This window comes from Protopterus annectens, chromosome 9.part0 (assembly GCF_019279795.1).
Source record: "Protopterus annectens isolate FY-2018-M chromosome 9.part0, PAN1.0, whole genome shotgun sequence".
In the NCBI taxonomy this organism is placed as follows: domain Eukaryota; kingdom Metazoa; phylum Chordata; order Ceratodontiformes; family Protopteridae; genus Protopterus; species Protopterus annectens.
This window is the reverse complement of record NC_056743.1, coordinates 1,624,526,395-1,624,548,445: the sequence shown is the minus strand read 5'-3', so window position 1 is coordinate 1,624,548,445 and position 22,051 is coordinate 1,624,526,395. Positions and strand designations below refer to the sequence as shown.

Genomic DNA, 22,051 nt, shown 5'->3' with positions numbered 1-22,051 from the left:
CTCACAAACTACCTTCAAACTCACAGGCCGTGTCTGTTCTGCATTAGACTGGTGTGGAATACACACTGACACTAGCAAACTACCTTCAAACCCACAGGCAGTGTCTGTTCTGCATTACACCAGTGCAGAATGTACACCAACACTCACAAACTACTTTCAAATCCACAGGCAATGTCTGCTGTACATTAGACCAGTGCAGAATACACACTGACACTCACAAACTACCTTCAAAACCACAGGCAGTATATGTTGTACATTAGACTGGTGCAGAATACACACTGATATGAACTACCTTCAAACCCACAGGCAGCGTCTGTTTTACATTAGACCAGTGCAAAATACCCCCCCCCACCCCCACTCATGAACTACCTGCCACCCACAGACAGTGTGTGTTCTGGGTTTACTATAAAAATGTGGAAAATCAAACAATTTTCCACCTTTTGGTTGAATTCATAATCTGAATTTGGTAATACAGAATGACCAAAATGTCAGAAATGGTAACCACATAACCGACATTCAAACGCCGGAAGTTCTAATGTCAAAATTCTGTGTCACTGGTAATGTTTTTGCTGAGGAAAAGCCCCCCTTACCTGCACCCCTATCCCCTACATATTCCACCTTCAAGACTGGACTACAGTGAGGAAAAGGGTAAATTTCCCAATTCCCACTGTACTGCAATATGTTATCAGAACATCAGTTCCACATTAGTGAATGAACACAACCATTCAGTAATGAGGATTCAAACATTTCTGGATCAGCATTACAGAAACTGGACAACACACAATCAGGCATCCCAGTTTCGTGTAAGTATCATTCCGCATTTTGATAGTAAACCTTGTTCTGCATTTAACCGGTGCAGAATACACACTGACACTCATAAACTACTTGCATACCCACAGAAAGTGCATGCTCTGCATTAGACCAGTGCAAAATACACACTGACATTCATGAACTACCTGTAAGCCCACAGACAAGGTGTGCTCTGCATTGGACTGGTGCAGAAGATGCACTTCCACTCACAAACTACCTGCAAACCCACAGGCAGTGTGTGTTTTGCATTAGACTAGGGCAGAAGCACACTCCAACTCACAAACCACCTATAAACCCACTGGCAGCGTGTTCTCTGCATTACACCAGTGCAGAAGACAAACTGACACTCAAGCACCACCTACGAACCCACAGGCAATATGTGCTGTGCATTAGACAGGTGAAGACGACACACCTGCATTCAGGAACTGCCTGCAAACCCACAGGCAGTGTGTGCTCTGCATTGCACCAGTGCTGAAGATACACCTACATTCACAAACCACCTGCAAACCTGCAGGCTGTGTGTCCTCTGTATTAAACCAGTGCTGAAGACACACTGACACTCACAACTTGCCTGCAAACAGGCAGGCAGTGTGTCTTTTGCAGTAGAATGGTGCAGAAAATGCACCGATGCTCATGAACTGCCTGCAAACCATCAGGTAGTGTGTCTTCTGATCAGTACAGAAGACACACTGACACTCACAAACCAGCCTATTCTGCAATAGACTGGTGCAGAAGACACACAGACACTCATGAACGACCTGCAAACCCAAAGGCAGTGTGTTTTCTCCATTAGACGAGAGCAAAAGACACTGACACTCGCAAAACATCTGCAAACCTGCAGGCAGTGTTTCTCCTGCATTAAACCAGTGCAGAAACACACTGACAATCACAAACTGCCTGCATACCCATAGGTAGAATGTCTTCTGATCGGTACAGAAGACAAACTGACACTCACAAACCACTCTCTTCTGCAACAGACTGGTGCAGAAGACACACCAACACTCACAAACCACCTGCAAACCTGCAGGTAGTGCGTTTTCTCCATTAGACCAGAGCAGAAGACACAGTGACACTCGCAAACTGCCTGCATACCCACAGGCAGTGTTTGTCTTGCATTAGACCAGTGCAGAAGACATCCCAACACTCCACCCTCAGGCAGTGTATCTTCTGCATTAGAGTGGTGCACAAGACACATCAACACTCAAGAACAACCTGCAAACCCCCAGGCAGTGTGTCTTCTGTATTAGATTGGTGCTGAAGATGCACCAACATTCACAAACCACCTGGAAACCCGCAGGCAGTGGGTCTCCTGCATTAGACCTGTGCAGAACACACACTGACACTCAGGAACCACCTGCAAACCAACAGGCAGTGTGTCTTCTGCATTAGACCCATGTGGTAGACACACCAACACTCACAAACCACATTCAAACCCACAGGCAGTGTCTGATGTACATTAGAGTGGTATACACTCCCACTCACAAACTAACTGCAAACCCAAAGGCAGTGTGTGCTGTAAGTTTACTATCAAAAGTGGAAAACCAAAACAATTTTCCAACTTTTGATCGACTTTCTTATCCAAATTTTGTAATACAGGATATCCAAAATGTAGGAAATGGTAGCCATGGAAATGACATTTGAACACCAGAAGTTCCAATATTGAAATTCCATGTTACCAGTAATGCTTTTGCAGGGGAGGCAACCCCACTGTACCCGACATGTGGGGCCTGTGCCTCACACACCCCCTGCATATTATATATTCCACCTCTGAGACCTTACTACAGTGAGGAAAAGGGTAAATTTCCTGATCCCCACTGTAGTGCTGTCTACTATCAGAACATCGATCCCACATTAGCTTATGAATACAACAATTCGCTAATGAGGATTTGAACAGTATGGAAACTGGACAACCCACAGTCAGCCATCCCAGTTTCTTGCAAGTGCCATTCCACATTTTGATAGTAAACCGTGTTCTGCATTAGACCATTGCAGAATACAAACTGACACTCATGAACTACCTGCAAACCCACAGACAGCATGTGCTCTGAATTAGACTGGCGCAGATTATGCACCAACACTCATGACCTACCTACAAACCCACAGCCAGTGTGTATGCTCTGCTTTAGACTGGTGCAGAATGCACAACAACACTCAAGAACCACTTGCAAACCCACAGACATGAGGTTTTCTGCATTAGACTAGTGCAAAAGACACACTGACATTCACAAACCACCTGCAAACCTGCAGGCATTTTGTCTTCTGCATTAGACTGGTGCAGAAGACACAATGACACTCACAGACTAAATGCAAACCCACAAGCAGTGTGCCTTCAGCATCAGATCGGACCGGAATACACAGTGACACTCACAAACTATGTGCAAACCAACAGGAAGTGTGTCTTCTGCTTTAGACCAGTCCAGAATACACAATGACACTCATAAACTACCTGCAAACCTACAACCAGTGTGTCATCCACTTTACAGCACTGCACAATACACATTGACACTCACAAACTACATGCAAACATACAGGTAGTGTGTTTTCTGCATTAGACTGATGCAGAATACACACTGACACTCACAAACTACATTCAAACCTACAGGCAGTGTGTCTTCTGCATTAGACCGGTGCAGAATACACACTGACTGACAAAATGCATTCATACCCAACAAACCGACTCTCACAAACTACCTTCAAACTTACAGTCAGGCTGTCTTCTGCAATAGACCAGTGCAGAATACACACTGACACTCACAAACTACCTTCAAACCTACAGGCAGTCTCTGTTCTTCATTAGACTAGTGCAGAATACACACTGACACTCACAAACTACATTCAAACCTACAGTCATTGTGCCTTCTGCAGTAGGCCAGTGCAGAATCCACACTGGCACTCACAAACTACATATCCAAACAACAGGCAGTGTGGGTTCTGCATTAGACTGGTGAAAAATGCACACTAACACTCACAAACTACCTTTAAACCTACAGGCAGTGTGTGTTCTGCATTAAACTGGTGCAGAATGCACACTGACACTCACAAACTACATTCATACTTACAAGCAGTGTCTGTTCTCATTTAGACTGGTGCAAAATACACACTGACACTCACAAACTACCCTCAAATCCACAGGCAGTGTGTGTTCTGATTTAGACTGGTGCAGAATACACATTGACACTCACAAACTACACTGAAACCTACAGGCAGTCAGTCTTCTGCATTACACTATGCAGAATACACTGACATTCACAAACTACCTTCAAACCTACAGGCAGTCTGTCTTCTACATTAGACTGGTGCAGAAGACACACCAACACTCATGATCTGCCTGAAAACCCACAGGCAGTATGCTACTGCATTTGACCAGTGCAGAAGACACATCAACACTCAGGAACTACCTGCAAATCCACAAGCAGTGTGCTACTGCATTAGACTAGTGCAGAAGACACACTGACACTCAGGAACCTCCTGCAAATCCACAGGCAGTGTGTCTCCTGCACTAGACCAGTGCAAAACATACACCGACACTCATAAATCGCCTACAAACTCACGGGTAGTGTGTATTCTGCATTAGACTGGTGCAGAAGACACACTGACACTCCGAAACCTCCTACAAATCCAAAAGTAGTGTGTCTTCTGCACTAGATCAGTGCAGAACACACACCCGGCACTCACAAATCACTTGCAAACGCACGGCCAGTATGTCTTCTGCATTATATCAGTGCAGAAGACATATCAACACTCACAAACCACCTACAAACCCACAGTTAGTGTGTCATCTGCATTAGACTAGTGCAAATAACACACAGACACTCACAGGCTAAACACAAATCCTCAAGCAGTGTGTTTTCTGCATCAGACCAGTGCAGAATACAGAATGTCACTCACAAACCACCTGCAAACCCACGGGCAGTGTGTGTTCTGCATTAGACCAGTGCAGGAGAAACAGCTACACTCATGTGCCACCTGCAAACCCACAGGCAGTGTTTGTTGTACCTGTTGCTTTAGACCACTGCAGAATACACACTGACACTCATAAACTACATTCAAACCTACAGGCAGTGTGTCTTCAGCATTAGACCAGTGAAGAATACACACTGACTCTCACAAACTACCTTCAAAGCTACAGGCAGCCTGCCTTCTGCATTAAACTGGTGCAGAATGCACACTGATACACACAAACTACCATTAAACCTACAGGCAGTCTGTCTTCTACATTAGACTGGCACAGAAGACACACTGACACTCATGAACTGCCTGCAAACCTGCAGGCAGTATGTCTTCTGCATTTGACCAGTGCAGAAGACACACCGACACTCAGGAACCACCTGCAAACCTACAAACAGTGTGTATTCTGCATTAGACTGGTGAAGAAGACACACTGACACTCCAAAACCTCCTACAAATCCAAAAGTAGTGTGTCTTCTGCACTAGATCGGTGCAGAACACACACCCGGCTATCACAAATCACTTGCAAATGCACAGCCAGTATGTCTTCTGCATTATATCAGTGCAGAAGACATATCAACACTCACAAACCACCTACAAACCCACAGTTAGTGTATCATCTGCATTAGACCAGTGCAAATAACACACAGACACTTACAGACTAAACACAAACCCTCAGGCAGTGTTTCTTTTGCATCAGACCGGTGCAGAATACAAAATGTCACTCACAAACCACCTGCATACCCATGGGCAGTGTATGTTCTGCATTAGACCAGTGCAGGAGGCACAGCTACACTCATGAACCACCTGCAAACCCACAGGCAGTGTATCTTTTTTATTAGACTCATGAGCAAGACACACCAACACTCTTGTGCCACCTGCAAACCCACAGGCAGTGTCTGTTGTACCTCAGGTTGGTGCAGAATACACACTCCCACTCATGAACAAGCTGCAAACCCACAGGCAATGTGTGTTGTGTATTTACTAACACAAGTGGAAATCAAAACAATTTTCTACCTTTTGATCAAGTTTGTTTTCCAAATTTGGTAATACAGAATTGCCAAAATGTCAGAAATGGTAACCACGGAATCGACATTCGAAGACCGAAAATTCCAGTGTCGAAATTCCGTGTTACCGGTAATGTTTATGCAGGGGAGGCAGGCCCCTCTGCACTCCACATGTGGGGTTCTGTGCCCACACCCACTGCATATTATATATGCTACCTCTGAGAAAGTATTTCAGTGAGGAAAAAGGTACAGTTCCTCATCCCCATTGTAGTGTGATCTATCAGAATGTCAATCCCACATTAACGAATGAGCACAGCAATTCACTAATGAGGATTCAAATATTTCTTGATCAGCAATATGGAAAACGGACAACACACAGTCGGCCATCCCAGTTTCTCATAAGTGCCATTCCACATTTTGATAGTAAGTGTGTTCTGCATTAGATCAGTGCAGAATACACACTGACACACCCGAACTACATGCAAACTCACAGGCAGTATGTACTCTGCATTAGACTGGTGGAGAAGGCACACCGACACTCAGGAACCACCTGCAAACCCACAGACAGTGTATGCTATGCATTAGACCAGTTCAGAAGATGCAGCAGCACTCAGGAACCACCTGCAAACCCACAAGCAGTGTGTGCTCTATATTGGACCAGAGCAGAAGGCACACCTGTATACCCACAGGGAGTGTGTCTTCTGCATTAGTCCGGTGCAGAAAACACAATGCCATTGACAGACTAAATGCAAACCCACAGTCAGTTTGTCTTTTGCATCAGACCAGTATAGAATGCACAATGAAACTCACAAACCACCTGCAAACCCACACACAGGCAGTGTGTCCAGTGCATCAAACAGGTCCAGAATGGACAATGACACAAAGTACATGCAAACCTAAAGGCAGTTTGCCTTCTGGAATAAACCATTCTAGAATAAAAAAATGATACTCTCAAACTACCTGCAAACCTACAGACAGTTTTTCTTCTGCTTTAGACTCATCCAGAATATACAATGGCACTCACAAACTATCTGCAAACCAACAGGCAGTGTGTCTTCTGCTTTTGACCAGTCCAGAATACATGCCACTCACAAACTACCTGCAAACCTACAACCAGTGTGTCTTCCACTTTAGACCATTGCAGAATACACACTGACCCTCACAATCTACCAGCAAAACTGCAGGGAGTGAGTCTTCTGCTTTAAACCAGTGCAGAATGCACATTGACACTCATCAACTGCATTCAAACCTACAGGTAGTGTGGCTTCTGCATTAAACTGGTGAAAAATGCACACTGACACACACAAACTACATTAAAACCTACATACAATGTGTCTTCTGCATTAAACCGGTGCAGAATATGCACTGACATTCACAAACTACTCTCAAGCCCACAGGCAGTGTGTTGAGTTCAGATTAAGCCTAGTACAGATTACACGCTGACACTCACAAACTACCTTCAAACCCACAAGCAGTATGTGTTCTGCATTAGACCAGTGCAGAAGATAGAATGACACTCACAAACTACCTTGAAACCTACAGGCAGTCTGTTTTTTTGCATTAGACAGGTGTAGACTAAAACCGAAACTCACAAACTACCTTCATACCTAGCGGCAGTCTGTCTTCTGCATTAGACTGTTGCGGAATACACACGGACAGTCACAAAATACCTTCAAACCCACAGACAGTGTCTATTCAGCATTAAAGTGGTGCAGAATACACACTGACTGACAGGCTACCCTCAAACCTACTGACAGTGTGTGTTCTGATTTAGACTCATGCAGAAAACACACATAGTCACAAACAATCTTGAAACCTACAGGCAGTCTGTCTTCTGCATAGACCAGTGCAGAATACACACTAACACTCACAAACTACATTTAAACCTACAGGCAGAGTCTGTTGTACATACACTGGTGCAGAATACATATTGACACTCACAAACTACCTGCAAACCCACAGGCAGCGTGTTTTCTGCATTAGACCTGTGCAAAATGCACACTGACACTCACAAACTACCTGCACACCAACAGGCAGTGTGTCTTCTGCTTTAGGCTGGCCAAAATATACATGGGCACTCACAAAGTACCTGTAAGCCAACAGGCAGTGTGTCCTTTGCTTTAGACCAGTCCAGAATACACATCACTCACAAATTACATGCAAACCTACAGCCAGTGTGTCTTCCACTTTAGACCATTGCAGAATACACACTGATTCACAAACTACGAGCAAAACTGCAGGGAGTCAATCTTCAGCTTTAGACTGGTGCAGAATACAGACTGACACTAATAAACTACATTCAATCCTATAGGCAGCATGTCTTCAGCATTAGACTGGTGCAAACACTCACAAACTACATTCAACCCTACAGGCAGTGTATGTTCTGCATTAGACTGGTGCAGAATCCACACTGACACACACAAACCACCTTTAAACCTACATGCAATGTGTCTTCTGCATTAGACTGGTGCAGAATACACACTTGTGTATTCTGATTTAGACTAGTACAGAATACACACTGACACAAACTACCTTCAAACCCACAGGCTTGTGGGATCTGCGTTAGACTGGTGCAAAAGACACAATGACACTCACAAATTACTGTGAAACCTGCAGGCAGTCTGTCTTTTGTATTAGACAGGTGCGGACTACAAGCTGAAACTCACAAACTACATTCAAACCTACAGGAAGTGTTTGTTGTACATACACCGGTGCAGAATACACACCGACACTCACAAACTACCTCTAAACCCACAGGCAGTGTGTGTTCTGCATTAGACTGGTACAAAATACACACAATCACAAACTACTTGCAAACCTACAGGCAGTGTGTCTTCTGCATTAGACCTATGCAGAATACACACTGGCACTTACAAATTAGATTCAAACCTATAGGCAGTCGGTCTTCTGTATTAGACTGGTGCAGAATACACACTGACACTCACAAACTACATTAAACCTACAGGCAGTGTGCCTTCTGCATTAGACCAGTGCAGAATACACACTGACACTCACAAACTACCTTCAAACCCACAGGCACTGTCTATTGTACATTAGACCAGTGCAGAATACACAATGACATTCACAAACTACATTCAAATCTACAGATAGTGTGTCTTCTGCATTAGTCTGGTGAAGAATACAGACTGACACTCACAAATTACATTTAAGCTCACAGGCAGTGTGTGTTCTGATTTAGACTGGTGCAGAATACAGACTGACACAAAGTAACTTCAAACCTACAGGCAGTCTCGCTTCTGCATTATACAAGTGCAGAATACGCAATGACACTCACAAACTACATTCAAACCTACAGGCAGGCTGTCTTCTGCATTACACTGGTGTAGAATACACACTGACACTCATAAACTACCTTCAAGCTTACAGGCAAACCTCCCAACCGTCCCGAACTGCTCGGTATTTACCGAGTTTTGGGGTCCAAATGAATGGGTGCCATGATTCCCGAGTGGCACCCCTTCATTTCCGATTTCTTTGCTTTTGTTTTTTTATTTTTTAAATTTTCGTGCTGTCGGAGCTGACATCATCACGTGCGTGATGACATCAGCGCCATCAGCACTACCAGCCAGTCGGAATTGAGCTCAAGGAGCTCATGTCATCATTTCTGGCTGGCTGTGAGCAGGCGGGAAGTGCTTAGTTTGAACTGTTGCTGCCAGCAATGCTAGTTTTGAACCGTTGCTGCCGAGGATGCTGGCTTTGCTGCTTTGGATAGAAACTGCTGACTTTGGTGCTAACTGTCATTTCGGACAGAGAATGCTGCTGAGGGGGACTTTGTCTTTGCTTCTGCTTTTGTTGCTGCCAAGCCGAGAGAATAGGGACTTAATCTGCTGCCATTTCGATTCGTATACTGACTAGGTAAGGAACTGTGTGTGTGGTGTTGTGTGTTTGAAGTATAGTTCTATTAAGCTGAATGGCAATTAAAGGAACTGTGTGTGTGGTGCTGTGTGTTTGAAGTATAGTTCTGTTAAGCTGAATGGCAATTAAAGGAACTGTGTGTGTGTGGTGTTGTGTGTTTGAAGTATAGTTCTGTTAAGCTGAATGGCAATTAAAGGAACTGTGTGTGTGTGGTGTTGTGTGTTTGAAGTATAGTTCTATTAAGCTGAATGGCAATTACTTCTGGCATTTGTGCTTAAGTGTAGTTCTTCTGAAAGCATTTTGTACCTAGAGTACTTGGCACTGTCGGCAGTCTGATACGCCAAAGTATGTTAAGAACTAAGAAGCTGTATTTGCACCCTTTGCTTTTCTTGGCAGATTTATTAATGTCGGCTGTGTGTGTGTGCAGATCTGGTTTTATTAACCTTAGCTCGGCAGTCTGCATTTAAGTGTAGACTGTTTTCACGTAGCCTTGTGTTGCTGTAAACAGTACTGCTGTTAGCAAAGTGATAATGACAGAATCACTGTCTCGAATATGCAGGACCTCTTCCGACACCTTAACTGTCTGGAGTAAGCTGCCCAAGTGTTATCTCTCTGCACCAACCCTGTTATCGACAGTAGCTGTGTAGCAAAAAAAATGTAGTTTCCATTTCAGCTGCTAAGAGCAGTCTGTGGGTGGGGGTGGGATTGGAATGGTCAGACTATACCACGCCATGCATTTCTTCACTACTTGGTGGGTATGTGGTGTTTAATGTTGTGCAAGTTTGTGAGTAGTTCCCAGTCTCTCTCAATATTCCCCAACAGAAGGAATTTAAGGGTGCTTGACTACTAGCAAGCCTGTGAAATATCTGTGTGTCATTTTACATAGTAGATCAAATCTGTGTTTTCTTTAACTTGTCTTCTGATTTTGCTTTGGGATTTTGCTGTCTTTAGTAAAAATTGTGCTTGTACGACAATTTGGAGGGTTGCAGTTACTAAATAATGTCTGTTAAACAGTCTTCCTTATAACTATGAGTGACTGATGACACATTTTTTATGATATCCCTGGCATCTGTGAATAATCAACTGTCTCTGCTTGTTAGGTCTGTTCCAAACTTTTCCTCTTAAATTGATGCAAACCATTTTTAAACCTTTCTATGTGACAGATCATGTAAAATAGTATGACACCTTCTGGCTTCACCTACTAATATAGTATTTTTTTTGTTCTCATGATATGCAGTGTAAAATCAGTTTACATAGAATGTCAATGTATTATTAATAACGATATGTGTTATTTAAAATCTTTTTTCTGTTATAATCAGTATTCTTTAAATGTATTCTATGAGACTGGTTTTCTTATAAATGTGGATATGCTGACTTCCTTTACATAGTTGGTATGTGTAGTTAATTCTTTGAAATGTGTTCTGTTTTCTTGTTGAAGGTTTTCTTCCCTGAGTCCACTGTGTTTGTGGGCTTACTTCCAGTAGGGCCAACCTGGTAACCAAAGCATTTGTAAATAAATTATTAAATAAGAGTGCATACCACAAATTGTTCTAGTCAGTGTGTGTATATGTGTGTGTGTGTGTGTGTGTGTGTGTGTGTGTGTGTGTGTGTGTGTGTGTGTGTGTGTGTGTGTGTGTATCTCTGCCACTTAACACTGACCTAGCCCCTTTGCCTACCCTTCTTTATCTTGCATGCATTCCCTATTTCCTTTCTTTCTGTATAAAGAAAAAAAGAGATCCCTGTCTCCTCACTCCCCGCCAAAAAATGTTGCTCCGGTTTCCTGCTAGCCTGCACATTCTTCTATGTCATTATTGGTCCATGCATTTTGTTTCATTGCCTACTGGAAAAATGTTCAAACTATAAATTTAAAATGCACTCTAACTTAAGTCTAACAAGTGTGCTGTATTGTACAAGGAATATAATTTAATAAAGTCAGGAAGGTGTATCAAAGAACGCATGTATGCTTCTTGTTTTGTGTACAAGGGGCCTATGATTTGAAAACAGCCCAAAGGTAATCTTTATCCAACACTGGCCAAATGCATTTTCTTTGGATGTGGTGTGGGTTTCAATGCTGTTTCAATGAATGTGAGTTTCAAGGGCAGAGTCTATTTTCATTGTGAGACAGTATTGCTTTGTTTAGCAGATACTTATTCCTGTTTGTGCATTGTGCTATAAAATGTAAAAATAAAATCCAAATAGTCATTGTAGAAGTAAAGCAGTATGCACACAAGTGTTTATGGTAAATGGGGTGAAATAGCCAGGTAACTGGCCATTGGAATGGCTGCAGGGGGACTCTGGTGCCATATTTTGGTTGTCTGTTCTTCAGTTTGCATTTGAAAGTTATTATCCCACAATTCCATTGGAGTGGGAGGGGTTATGTAATTATGTATGCAAATTTTATGTTAATCAGTGTACAGATTTGTACCTATTTTTCATGGGCCTTGTCCAGATTTTTGATGATTCCGGGTTGAGAGGTATGCCTACAGGCAATATGTGTTCTGCATTAGACTGGGGCAGAATACACACAGACACTCACAAACTGCCTCCAAATCCACAGACAGTGTATGTTCTGCATTAGACTCTGGCAGAATACACACTGACCCTCACAAATTACATTCAAACCTACAGGCAGTATCTGTAGAACATTAGACTTTTGCAGAATACACACTGACACTCACAAACTACCTTCAAACCCACAAGCATGGTCTATTGTACATTAGACCAGTGCAGAATATTCACTGACATTCACAAACTGCATTCAAACCTACAGGCAGTGTGTCTTCTGCATTAGACTGGTCCAGAATATACACTGACACAATCCCACAGGCAAATTATAGCATCCAGCTCACCAATGACATGGGTTTGGCATATGAAAGCAGACTGGAGTGCACAGAGAAAACACACAAATGCATGGAGTATATGCAGACTCCACATGGAAGACACCCCAGCAAAAAACTGTATCAGAGAACCTCTAGCTATGAAGAGTCAATACTTCATACTACACCAGCCTAACACTTGTTAATTAAGACTCTGTTTTACGATGGTCATTATTTTTCTCTCAGTAGTAATGCCAAAATATTCTCACATATTTTATAAGCTTAGTACTAGTTGTCAATCACCTCTGAATCCTAGTCTCATGTAGAGCTTATAGTTGAAAAAATGGAAATCATACATAAATAAATAAATAAATAAAATAAGCAAGTGCTGCCAGGAACATCAGTGATCATATGTGAATTATCATGATGTAAAATATCGTATTGTTTACAAGAAACTGTATATTTTTGTAGTAAAAACTGCTCCTCCATTTTTAAGATTATGTATTGTAAACATAATCACAGTGGCTACATCTTTGTTTTTCATTTCAGGTGAATGTGATTCTATTTACCATAACAATTCACATACTGAGGAAACATTCAACACCCAATAAAGATGTATCAACCATTAAGAATACAAAGTAGGCAATGCTAATACATGCATTTTTGAAATGTTTTATAAAATATTGCATATTGTTTTGCTTATTAGATTCATGGTGTTAGTAAAGGTATGTAAATCTGAAGGCTCAAGCAAGCACTACTAAATGTAGGCTTTAAAATCTCCCATGATGATGAAGGGGTAGTGAGTGCTACAATTTCCTGGTTGGAGGGGGCTGATGATAAGAAATTTGTGTGATTTCCAGAAGTATGCTTTAAGTGTTATTTTTAAAATGTTTATAGGATGTTGAGGATGGGGTTACTAGATGAAAATATAATTCTGTCTTATGGCACCAAACTAACAAGACACAATTTAGTTACAGTTTTCAAACAAATAAGTACAAAAATCAGCCACTAGGAAATGTATTATCAGCAGTTTAAATGCCTGTGTTTACTCATCAAAACAGAACTTCATCAGAGACTGTACACAAAGCAATAACTACGTCTTTACAAAGCACTTTCTCAAGTCATGTGATTCAAGTGACAAATCAGAAAAAGAACAAAACTGTGTATGTACACCTATATAGCTCTCTATCTCTACCTATATCAATGTTTCTGTATCTATATATCTATCTAACTATAAATCTATTGATGTTCATTACACTGACAGCTTAACTTAAACCTACAGATTTTTCAGATTTTTCTTTTCTTCTTCCTGAGTCTTGTGACTTAATAAAGTGCTTTTAAGAAAGTGGTTATTGCTTTGTACGTTACTTTGGATGTAATTCTGTTTTAATGAATGGAGAACAAAACACTTAAAATGCAAATAATATGATTCCTAGTGCCTGGGTTTATGTATTTTACTTGTACATTGAAATATTATTTTATTTGGTAACCATTTGAAATATCAAGACCCTCTAGAGCAAAGACTTGATGGCTGAAAATCTAGGTTTATATATATTAAAGTCTGAGATGGTTATTTCTCAGAATATTCCCTGTCCTTTAAGGTATGGTGATCTTGGAGTTAGTATATGTATGTCTGGGGGGTATGGGGGACGTACTCCCCTGTTGGGAGTGATGAAGGTGCCTTACCCTCTTGCTAAAAATAATTTGAAGAAGAGTGATGTTCATGATTTGTTCTTCTGCATTTTCAGTCTTTTTTTTTCCATGTATTGACATTTGACATTTTAAGTGATGACATTTCAGTAGGGAACAATTTTAAATCAGCCAGGAATGGTTTTCTGTTTTAGTTATATGTTTCTTAAATGGACAAAATATTTTGAAACACAAATATCTCTTTCCTTTAGACTAGCCCAAGAAATGAATAATACGCCATGTAAACATTGGGTCTATATTAGATCAGCGAACACTTAAAAAAAGCGAACACTGATTGATTGAACTTACATAAGTGAAAGCTTACAATCTCGAACTGTCAGAACAGTGATGTTTTTCCTAGGGAAAAAATCGCTGATCCAAAACACATACACACAACACAAGAACACCAAACAAACAGTAATCCACACACATACACCTAAAATCTGACACCTAACCCTACACTAAACTATACATACACCACTAACTATCCACTTACCTTAACCCAAACCCTAACCCTAAGGTCCATCACTATCGCACACTCACCTCACCCGCTCCCTAACCCTAACTCACCTAACCTGCCCTAACCCTCACGTCCTCACAATCGCACACATACCTAACCCACGCCCTAACCCTAACTCAGCTAACCCGCCCTAACCCTCACATCCACACAATCGCACACTTACCTGAACCTGACCCGTAACTTTCTACCACAGCACTGAAAACACAGAAGCAATAGAAATGGACAACCAAATTCTTTCCCTAGGAAAAAAATTGGGTTTCTGTCGCTTCGATATTTTAATCTTTCACTCACATAAGTTTGATCAACCAGCATTCGCTTTTTTAAGCATTCGCTGATCTAATATAGACCTGTAAACATTATTATGGGAAGTGGTTATATCTTGTGTAGGCTAAAAGGGTTTGTATTTCAAATCCCCTGAAATTAATCAAAATAACTAAACATGTGGCAAATTGAGAGAAAAAATCTACTAAAATAGAATTTTCAGAGTCAACATGAGATCAGTAAACAGAAATTGAATGAAATTGTGATCCAGTATACTATACCAGAGAAAGGAAATCAGCTGAGTGGAAGCTCACAGACTTTTAATTCAGCTTTACTTTAGGTATTGTTACTAATATTAAAAGTTAAGGCACTGTCTACTACTGAATCAAGATTGTAGAATATCTGCTAGAAAAGGGCACTTCTCTAAGATGTGTAAATGAAAACCAGAAATTAAAAAAAAAATTGAAATGCTTTTAACCTGAAATGTGATGGCAGACTATTAAATGGCATTTTATCTAAAAAGGCTACTGAAACATTAAGAGAGGTGTGCAAAACAGACTGTTGGAAAGAAATACTGAAAATTAATGGATAGATTGTTGAATTTAAATTAGACACTGGTACAGAGTACAATACCTTTTCAGAAAATACTTTTAAGGTCAAGTCTGCTAGACACAAAAAAGAAAACTGTCTGCACATTATTATTTAAAAATGCTGCTGTGTCAGTGATTAATGTACCCAGCAGAGTAACTGTAGCACTCAAAGTAGAACAGGAGCTTCAGGTGTCATTAAAAAACATTTAGAAATGGTAGATTAGTTGAAATGTATAGTCACAGTGGTGAAAAGGAATAGAGAATAGACATACAATTTTACTAATCTGTGCAATCTGAATAAAATTATTAAAATAGATCATTGCCCACTGTTTACTGTTGAATAAATGATCTCAAGATTGTGAACTCTCTTTTTGCTCTGCACCAGGTGCAAATCATGGTTTCTGACAAATATATCTTGATCAACAAAACTCATGACTGTGTTCATTTAACATGAAATAAATGATGTGCAGAGTCCTTAGACTTCTGCTTCATATTCCTCTGCACCCGTGGTTTTCCAGATAGCTGCTGACCAAGTGACTGAAGGTTTGGAAGGCATTATAAACATGGTTTATAATCTATCAGTGTGGGATCAGACATGCAAACAAAATGATGACATACTAATAAAACTGATGAAAAAAGTAAGACACTGTAATTCTTAGTTAGATAAGCCCAAATGTGCAATTAGAATGATGAGTCAGAAGTACAATGGCCATATTCTAATTCAGAGTGCCCGAAAGACAATAAGAAAGAAGCAGGCAGTGCAAAATTTTTAAAAGTGATGCTACAACATGCAAACATTATACCTAATATGTTTGTCATAAGTATGCATGTGAGAAAGCTATTAGAGCAAGATCTAGACTGGTAATGCAGCTTTGAACAAGATAAGTGTGTTAAAATGCTAAAAAGACTAGTCACAGAAGCTCCAATATTAAAAAAAAAAAAAAAGAAACAGAAAACTAAGTTGTGACTGACTATTGCAAGTAGATGCCAAGTGCAGAAGACTAAAAGAGTTGCCTATAGGCTGATAGCTTTTTCAAATATATATACACAGAAATATAATTAAATAGAAAAAGATCTTTAGCAGTAGTATTTAAATGTGACAAATTCCATGAATATGTCTATGGTAAATAAGTTCAAATGGAAACAGATTAGAAACCCTTACAAATCAGAAAGTGTTTGAACAAGGCATCTCTGATATTAAAGTAGGTGACAATTTATAGAAGTATGATTTAAAAGTGAAATAAAGACTGAAAAAGGAACTGTACATAGCAGATATGTTGTATAGATCACATTTGTGAAAGGATGATGAAGAGCTGAGAAAAAAAATGAAATTCTTATGGTAATACTAGAATTGGCAATGACAGAAGAAAATGTAAAATAATTTTTGAGTTGCACTGACACTGATCTGGAAATGTAAATAAAGAAAGATATTACTGTGAAAGGATGATCTCAGCAAAAGTCATCAGTAAATGAAGAAACTTGGTTTTACTTTTGTGTAAAGCATTAAATAAGTTTAGTGCCACATAGCACATAGGCATAATGGCCTTATATACCGCAAACAACTTCTGTTTGATTAGCGGCACATACATGCATGCATACATACATACATACATACAAATATTTCAAGCACCGCAGGGCTCACAAAGGGAACAAGTCTTATGTTTGCTCACGTGGGGAGGTAGGCAGCCTAAACTTGCTGTAAAAGCAGAGCCCAAGACTTATGAGCTCAGTGCTACATAAGAAGTAAATGGTAAAAAAATGATAGCCCAAGGGTACAACAACCAAACTGAATGTAGAACAAAGTCCCCAAGACAAACCACGATCCACCAGCTTTCCTTATAAAACACAGCTTTATTATAGCGATAAAACAATGAACACAGTGCCACTCCAGGTTAAGCGCTTTCACGTATTCCCATACGCTTCATCAGAACAAAGATGAATGTTAATGGCACACATTAAATACATAAAAACCCGCCAAATTCCATCCTTAATTGAATAATTACACAACTAAACTTAAAGTAACAGCTATAATAATGTCCTAAATACACCAAACCTGTTATGTATATATGCAAGTAGATAAATAACATTTTTTCAGAATACTAAATACAGTGATTCGTACCTAAACATAAATCTTAAAAAATTCCTTAAAAATACTTATTTTGTTCCATCCATTTAATAAAAATATGTATTAAAATAAATACCAAAACATATATTACTTGATTATGTAGAAATGTTGAAAAAAATCAACATTCAACATTTAATAAGGGGTTTTGTTGAAATCATCTCATTAAGGCCAGGGAAACATGCTGCATTCAATTTTAATTGCCATTTGATCTCTCTTTCTCCCACAATTTTCTTAATATCACCACCCCTGAGATTAAGCTTCACCTTTTCCAAAATGGCAAACTGAAAATTATGACATGTGTTGTTACCAACCAAATGACGAGAAAGGGCATTGTTTTCGTCCTTTTTCCTAATACAGTACTGATGGTCATATATTCTATTCTTTAACTGTCTGTCAGTCTTCCCAACATAAAAACAAGAACATGTGTTACACATGGCTAAATATATCAAATGACTAGACAGACAGTTCCCGTTTACAAACCACAGTTTAGTGCCACATAGCACATAGGCATAATGGCCTTATATACCGCAAACAACTTCTGTTTGATTAGCGGCACATACATGCATGCATACATACATACATACATACAAATATTTCAAGCACCGCAGCGCTCACAAAGGGAACAAGTCTTATGTTTGCTCACGTGGGGAGGTAGGCAGCCTAAACTTGCTGTAAAAGCAGAGCCCGAGACTCATGAGCTCAGTGCTACATAAGTAGTAAATGGCTTAGTTAGGAAGCTGCATATGTGCAGAAGTGTTTGTGGAGCTTGTAATGCCAGCTGCATGGTTCCACTAGTTAGAGTAGTACAACATTGCACTAGCATCTTCGTTCTCATCAACAGCTCCAGCATCGGTTGGGAAGAGCCTAACTAAGGTGGGTCCATTAGACCCAGTGAATAAGAAGAGGGCTAAAATCATATGAAACCGTCAGTGAATAATAAAAAAGACAAGGAATTGTGTAAAATTTCATATAAAAATAATTTAAAAACAATAATCTATCATCCTGCAAACATAATTGCTAGTAGGTTTTACTCTTTTCTTAATTTACTTTTACAATCAGCACCCCTGAAATCTAAATACTCTGATCTAGTGCAAAAAATAAAATGTCTTAAATGAAATGCATAATTTGGTATATTTAAAAGGATGATCTATTTTTGCTACTTATATCATAAAAATATTCTTTAATTCTCTTGATTTGTCTGGTAGGCTGCCTATATAAAATGCATGGTAAAATGAGCAAGGAGCAACCCATATAACTGTGTGAGGTGCATGTGAAATGAAAGCTCACTGCAATAGTTTCATCAGTGTAAGTTGGTATAACATAAGGGCCCTTTGTAAATACCACTGCAAACATTGTAGTTGTTGTACCTTTAGGTGCCATTAGCTTTATCATTGCATGGCACCTTTACAGCAGTGCTGTCTGTCTGCAGGATCCATATTTTAAATTGCTTCATTGTTATACACAAAATGTTCTGTTTTTTTTTTTTTTTTTTTTTTTTTTGCCTAAACACTGGCAATCTATGTATTACCAATCAATACTTTCCTATTATCTACTAAGATATTTTTATGAATGACCCAGTCACTGGTCATTTCTAGTCAAAATGAATTCTGTAATTCTGCCTTAGCAATTCTTTCTGATTCTATATTCAACCTTTCCTTTAACATGGGAGGGAATCTAGTGTTCCTTTTATTAGTTACTTCAGGGTCACTCTTTGTAAAAATTAATGTTTGTAACCCCTGTCAATAAACATGATATTGATAGTAATTAATTCATCAAAAATAAATCATCCCAAGAGACAAGTCTAAAAATTCTAATCATTTGTCCTCTTGGGGCGTTCTTCTTCATGTTGACAGGGTGTCTGTAAGTAAAAAAAATGTGCTTTTCCTGTATACAGTACTTTCAAAACATACTTTCTCTCAAATCTAGTTAAAATGATATCCAAAAAATGAACCACAAAACATAGTAGTAATATTGACTTGTTCTAAAAACACATGGCAATTAGCTAAAGATCCCTTCCAATGAAAAACAGGTCATCCACAGACCATTTGTAAAAAGTATCTTTTTCATATAATGGAACATCAATCATAGTATTTTGTTCCCACCAAGGAACAGGTTTGTATAGGAGGATGCTACAGTTGCTACAATTGCCACAGTTGCTACAATTGCCACTTTTGGCTAACGTCAAAGATTGATACAATTCTAATTTAATGAATTTTAATTATACTTGTACTTAAGAATGGGGATCATTTGCATCATGGTATTATAAACTCAAATGACCTGGAGCAATTAAAATGGCAGAAGCTCTTTTGTGAATCTAACAGTTCTCTAATATCCAGTCTGCACTATGATCTTTATAGTTAAGAAAAAGGTTTATGAGTCCAGGACCAGAAAATCTGTACTAAATGTCTACTCTAAGTCTGAAAAACATAAAAACGCGCATAAAAAACTCAAACATGACAGAATACTTTACAGCCTTTGAAACAAATAAAGAATTCACACCTGACATTTCACATGCAGTCCAAGCTGTGGTTAAAGATGTGAGGGCTATTCTTTAAAGCATATAATGTAGTCATAATAAAGCATGCTTTTGGTATAGTCTTTAAAATTCTGTTTGGCAGTAGAGATGATTGTCTGATTATAAACACTTATCTTTAATTTATTCAGCGCTCTTTTTTTCCATAGGGGGCTTCTTTTTAAGTCTATTGCTCAGTTCCTTGCTTTTGGTTGCACATGGCTATTCAGCATCTTCCACTTTCAGAAGGAGACCCTTGTGATGTCATACATTTTCACGACACTGAACAGCTTCCATGGAGTGTTTATGTTTCTGCTCTATTGTGCTGCTAATAAACTGGTAAGACTATATTAATCTTTAGTATTGTGTATTATGTAGAATTGCCATTTTTGTATGTTCTTATTGCTCCTTTTTGATCATACTTCTCAACCTCTTACCACAAGGAATCTGGGCAAAGCAAATATAAGCAAAAAATAATTGGGGACAAAGGCCCAAAAGTAGGTACAAATTTTAAATATTGCTCTTATAAACAGACAGTTGCTAGAATAACAGGTTTTGCATTACTGTTAACTTTCTGAAGGATATAAAATCTGAAATGCAAATGCAAAGCTAGCTATAAAAACAGAATTGCAGCAAATAGTAAAGACAACCACAAGGCCTTCTGTAGTTATGTAAAGAATCTCCACGGCAATACCCAAATTTGTTCTGAGCTACTGCACAATGGTATCTCCTATACCGAGCCAACAGATATTGCCAATATACTGGCTAACAGATTCAGTGCCAACTTTACCCCTCTCCTCCACCAAAGGACTAATCACAATACCAGTAGATTGCCAAGCATCCAGTATTACTGCTGCACAGGTTAAAACAGCACTGTCCAAGGCCAAGAATACAGCTTCTATGGGACCTGACAATATCCCTGGCTGTGTTCTACATGAACTACAGAGTGAACTGGCACCTCACCTGTGTGCCCTGATCAATCACAGCCTCACCTCATGCTTTGTCCCTACTGAATGGTGCACTGCTACAGTCATCCCTCTCCACAAAGAAGGAGCGACTACAGACCCTGGGAACTATAGCCCCATTAGCCTAATGAGTCTGATATGCAAGGCTATGGACCACATCATCATGGACCTAATAAACAAGGCTATAGGGAATCTCCAAACTCTGGGTCCCACACCGTTTGGTTTTGTGAAAGGTAGATCATGCCTGCTCAACTTGGTCGACCTTTTTGAGTCAGTCACCAGAGTGGTGGATGAAGGCAAGGTGGTTCATACAGCCTACCTTAATCTGGCCAAGTCCTTTGATACCATTCCCCAATCTGAAATCATAGAAAAACTCACTAAGCTAGGCATCAACCCCTATATCATAGGATGGATTGCAAACTGGCTCACAGATAGAACCCACACTGTGAAAGTAGCTGACTCCAAGTCAGACTGCCGAACAGTCACAAGTGGAGTCCCACAGGGTTTGGTCTTGGGTCCTCTCCTGTTTGGTATCTACTTCTCTGAAGTCCAGGCTAACATGAAGGGACTCTAGCTGACAAAGTTCACAGATGATTGCAAGTTGGGAGCTTTTATTAACTCCTCAAGTGATGCTGACATCCTACAGAATGGCCTCAGTGAGACCAATGACTGGTGTTAAAAAAAGCCTTAAGCTCAATGCCAAAAAAATGTGCCGTCATCACCTTTAGGAAAAAAACAGTTCCCATGAATTATCACATTGATGGTAGTCCACTGAACACAGAAGGCATTATAAGAGATCTGGGAACACAGGTTGACAGCAACCTCTCTTTTGATCACCACATCGTCACTGGGGTCAGAAAATCCTTCTATGTGGCACTTCTCATTACTAAGAGGTTTGCATCAAGGAAGAAAAACATCATTGTCTCCCTCTACTC

At 39.8% G+C, this 22,051-nt stretch overlaps 1 long non-coding RNA gene across 1 annotated transcript; it reads left to right on the top strand.

Annotated features, from left to right (window-relative positions):
* The first annotated feature begins 9,418 nt into the window (after positions 1-9,418).
* LOC122810976 lies at positions 9,419-20,486 on the top strand. The gene is made up of 3 exons (XR_006366170.1): positions 9,419-9,638; positions 13,004-13,092; positions 20,322-20,486. It is a non-coding gene; the product is annotated as an uncharacterized LOC122810976 (long non-coding RNA).
* The last annotated feature ends 1,565 nt before the right edge of the window (positions 20,487-22,051 follow it).